Here is a 4615-nt window from a genome sequence, read left to right on the forward strand (position 1 = left end):
TACATCTGCATGAAGTCTATTTCAGAGGAATTTAATAATACCTGTTTAAAATTAGAGCTCATTTTTTTGGACAGAAGAGAATAAACTATCCTAGCCAAAGACATTCCATTTGAGAAAAACAAAAGGCTTGAAGCCCAAAATGTATGTAAGGATTTCAACATATTTTATACATAGTCAGTGAACTGATTTGTAATATTTGAGTACTGCCTTTCAGAGTTTTTCAGTTATTATCAATTGAGTTAATTGAGCATATTTTAAGATAGTGGTTTTGTCAGGTTTTAATATCTTGGGGAAAATTCACATCTGACCATAACTGAACAGATATGTCACCTAAAGACAAGATACTCTTTACCACCTTATGTAAAGTATTAAAAATGTAGTTTTGTTCTCTTAATTTGTAGTCAGGTTCAGCCGATAGAGGAATCAATTCATTTAGAAACATAACTGCCTTTTTCTCTTAAAATCACATCATTGCAATTTCATCTATAATGAAATTCTTTTGTGAACTATGTCAATGAATTTGGGTATTGTGAGTCACTTAGCTGGATTTTAATTTTATCAGTATAAGTTAGTCTTAGAAATTAGAGAATTCTAAAGCTGGCCAATCTTAGACATTGTTTAGATCTACCCCCCTCATTTTATACACGAAAAGGACTCTGACATTCAGAGTTTCAGGAAGTTAACTAAGTCACACAGCCAGTCAGATGTTAGACTAGGTCTTGCCACACACCCCACATCTCTAGTACCACCTGGGTGGGGGCCTTGTGTTCTCTCAGAGAAAGCATTCTTAACCATTCTGGACCAACACAAATTAAGAAACTTTAGAAACCTTCCAAAATAACAACAGGAAAAAGAAACCTTACAATTGAATGTCAGTGTTCCTAATTTATAAATTTTGGAACATATGTCATTTGATTTTATAAATACTCATTGAGCCCTATGGTAGACAAAATTCTAGGAGGACCCTAATGAACCATTTACCCTTGTATTCTCTCCCTTTTGAATATGGGTGAAACTTACAGATAGGATGAAATATCCCTGCTGTGATTATGTTACATTACAGGGCAAAAGGAAGATGAACTAGGGTGAGCCTGGTCTAATCAGGTGAGCCCATTAAAAGCAGCCTGGTTCTCTCTGGCTGGTTGCAGAAAATGATATCAAAGAGATTTGCTCCCTCTCTAGCTGCCGTCTTGCGTCCCCGCATGTGTGTGCCTAACCTCAGCTGATCTGCCCAAGACCACCTGAGCACCAACCCTAGTCCCATGCACGCCCCCATTTCCGCTCCAAGAAGATGAAAGAAACTATCATGAATCAAGAGAAACTCACCAAACTGCAGGCACAAGTGTGCATTGGTGGGAAAGGAACTGCTTGCAGAAAGAAGAAGGTGGCTCATAGAACAGCCACAGCAGATGACAAAAAAACCAGTTCTCTTTTAAAGAAGTTGGGGTAGACAATATCTCTGTTACTGAAGAGGTGAATATGTTCACAAATCAAGGAACGGTGATCCACTTTAACAACCCTAAAGTTCAGGCATCTCTGGCAGCAAACACCTTCACCATTACAGGCCATGCTGAGTCAAAGCAACTGGCAGAAATGCTCCCCAGCATCTTAAACCAACTTGGCACAGACAGTCTGATCAGTTTAAGGAGACTGGCGGAAGCTCTGCCCAAACAGTCTGTGGATGGAAAAGCACCACTTGCCACTGGAGCGGATGATGATGATGAAGTCCCTGATCTTGTGGAGAATGTTGATGAGGCTTCCAAGAGTGAAACAAACTGAACTGAGTTAACTTCTGAAGAAAAGAAATCTTGAAGAAGTTACTGGAAGCTGCTATTTTATATTATGACTGCTTTTTAAAATTTTGTTTATGGATCTGATAAAATCTAGATCTCTTAATATTTTTAATCCTAAGTCCCTGGACACTGCAGCTCTTTTCAGTTTTTGCTTATATACAATTCATTCTTTGCAGCTAATTAAGCTGAAGAAGCCTAAGAATAAATTTGAAACAAAGATAATAAAATTCCTTGCCTAGTGAAAAAAAAAAAGAGAGAAAGAGAAAGATGTGCTGCTACCAGCCTGGAAAGAATCAGACATCAGTGTTGTGAACTGCCAACAAAGCAAGGAACTGGGCAACCTCTGGGAGCTGAGTAGTACCTGGCAAACAGCCAGTAGGAAAATGACATCAGTCCTACAGCTTCAAGGAGATGAATCCTGTTAACAATCTAGAAGAGGCCCATGAAACCCAGGTGAGAATCACAGCCCTGGGTTATTTATATCTTGGGTTCAGCTCAGTGAGAATTTGATCAGAGAATTCAGCCACACCATGCCTAGACATCTAGGCATCTGATCTACAGACACTATGAGATAATAAATGTGTATTATTTCAAGTGCTAAGTTTGTTGTAATTTTTTACACAGCAATAGAAAACTAATAGAAGTCCTTACAACACTGAAGCTCAGTGGGAGATGGTAGGAGTATAAAAGTGAATCAGGCACAGTCCTTGTCTCAGAGACACTCACTGTCTCGGGCAGCAGCGAGAGGCAAGTTAACGAAGCACTACGATGTAGCATTGTGAGAGCTGGAGCTGAGACGTGAAAAATGGTACAGCAGCCAGATGGGGAAAGTGGCAGGAAGACATCACAGAAAATTAGACTTAAATTAGGTGAAGAGTAAAAGAGTGTGGAAGGGCATGGCATATTTAGAAAATGGCAGATGGCTTTGTGTGGCTGGCATGAAGGGGAGGGAAGTGAAGGGCATAAGACTGATGAAATAGATAGAGGTCCACATTGTGAAGGACCTCAGGTAAGGTGGTGTTTTCCCTGCAGCAGTGCCCTCCCTTCCTCCCTGCCCTCGCCCAGAATCAGCCCTTCTGGCTCCTGAGTCCTCAGAGGTATCTGGCCTCTCTACTCCAGCCCTGCTCAGTCCTCAAGCATGCTAAGCTCAGAAGTCCCCCGAGGAGCCCTACAGGACATTGACATCTTCCGTACAACCAGGGCTGAGGGGGCCATAGACAAGATTGCCCTCTCATGTGTCTGGGCACCTGTGTTCCTCCCTCCCTGCTCCAGGCAACTTGAAATCTACACGCCCGTGTCCTAGGACTGTTGATCCAAGAGCTTCAGGCTCTGCTGAGCTAAGAGGGAGAGAATCCACTGGTTCCCTTCAGAAATCGGGGCTGGCCAGAGACCCTGGAGGTTGTTCTCTTGGACCACTTTTTGCTTAAGGATAGCCCTGTAATCATAGGCATGGAGGATCTGCAGGGACTTCATCCAAACAACACATTTCTGACATTAGGATTTCAAACAAGCAAACAAGAGAAAGGATATTTGGAGGATGTTTTAAAAGAAAAATATGCTCTCACTTCCCACCGAAGTAAAAAGTTGGGGTCACATATTGTCAAGAACAAGGGACATAAGTGCAATTCATCAGAAAGCCTAATATATGTCCCTGGGTAGGAAGAACACAGTGATCTAGTTCCCTTTTGGACAATCACGTGAAAGAAGAGCTTTCAAGCATTTCTGGTGTGGAGTAAAGGAGGACAGCTGCTGCCCCAAGTTTGTCCAGGGAAGAAGGGGTAGGTGGGTGTATGTTCAGGGATCAGATGTGTGCCAAACATGAGAGAAGGCGGGCTGGGGAAAGCCTTGGGCACAGGCAGGCCTCAGAGGAGGCCAAGCGGAGGGAGAAGACTGGTTCCTCGGGCTGAGGAAGAAGGTGGCTGCTCAAGTGGAGAGCGCATTTGCCTGAATCAAGGAAATAGCAGGTGAATGATACCAGCTAGGATTGCAGCCTCCCACAAACCTGCGGAAGTCTCTGTGAAATGTCTGCACCACAGCTCCAGAAGGGTCAGAACCTGGCAGAAGCAGGAAAAGACCTTCTCCTTCCTCAGCTGACTGACGACACGTGCCTTCTCGCTGGGGTAAGACGTAATTTTAAACCAAGTTCCACATTATGCAACATAGGAATTGATGCACTAAAGGTGATTTAGAGTGACCAAGGATTTTCTGTTGCCTGTTGTTCAGTCACTAAGCTATGTCCAACTCTGTGACCCCATGGACTGTAGCACGCCAGGCTTCCCTGTCCTTCACTGTCTCCAGGAGTTTGCTCAGATTCACGTTCACTGAGTTGGTGATGCCATCCCACCACCTCATCCTCTGCCATCCCCTTCTCCTCCTGCCTTCAGTCTTTCCTAGCATCAGGGTCTTTTCCAATGAGTTGGCTCTTTGCATCAGATGGCCAAAGTATTGGAACTTCAATTTCAGCATCAGTCCTTCCAATGAATATTCAGGGTTAATTTTCTTAGGATTGACTGCTTGCCTAAGATTTCTGTTGCCTAAGAATGCTCAAAATAGTCCTAATACTACCTAGTTTTTATTTTGCCCTAAACAGAGGAAGAAACTCCCAATGAATACATTTTATAGGGATAGAGGGAAACATAAATAAACATGCTTTCTAATTGTATTCCATATTCAGAGCATTGATTGCATGTACCTAATGTTTTTTACCGATAGATCTTCAATGAATTTAATTATGCTTATTTGAGAGAGGAATCCAGTCCTATGTCTAAGATTCCTGGAGAGCTTCAGTAATCCCTCTGGTCTCAACAGCTGGAAAATCGAAA

The 4615-nt window shown here is 42.7% G+C and overlaps 1 pseudogene; it reads left to right on the forward strand.

The window, feature by feature from the left end:
- The first annotated feature begins 98 nt into the window (after positions 1–98).
- LOC110143374 (transcription factor BTF3 pseudogene) lies at positions 99–2394 on the forward strand (annotated as a pseudogene).
- Positions 2395–4615: the final 2221 nt, after the last annotated feature.

This window comes from Odocoileus virginianus, chromosome 3, assembly GCF_023699985.2.
Source record: "Odocoileus virginianus isolate 20LAN1187 ecotype Illinois chromosome 3, Ovbor_1.2, whole genome shotgun sequence".
NCBI classification, from domain to species: Eukaryota; Metazoa; Chordata; class Mammalia; order Artiodactyla; family Cervidae; genus Odocoileus; species Odocoileus virginianus.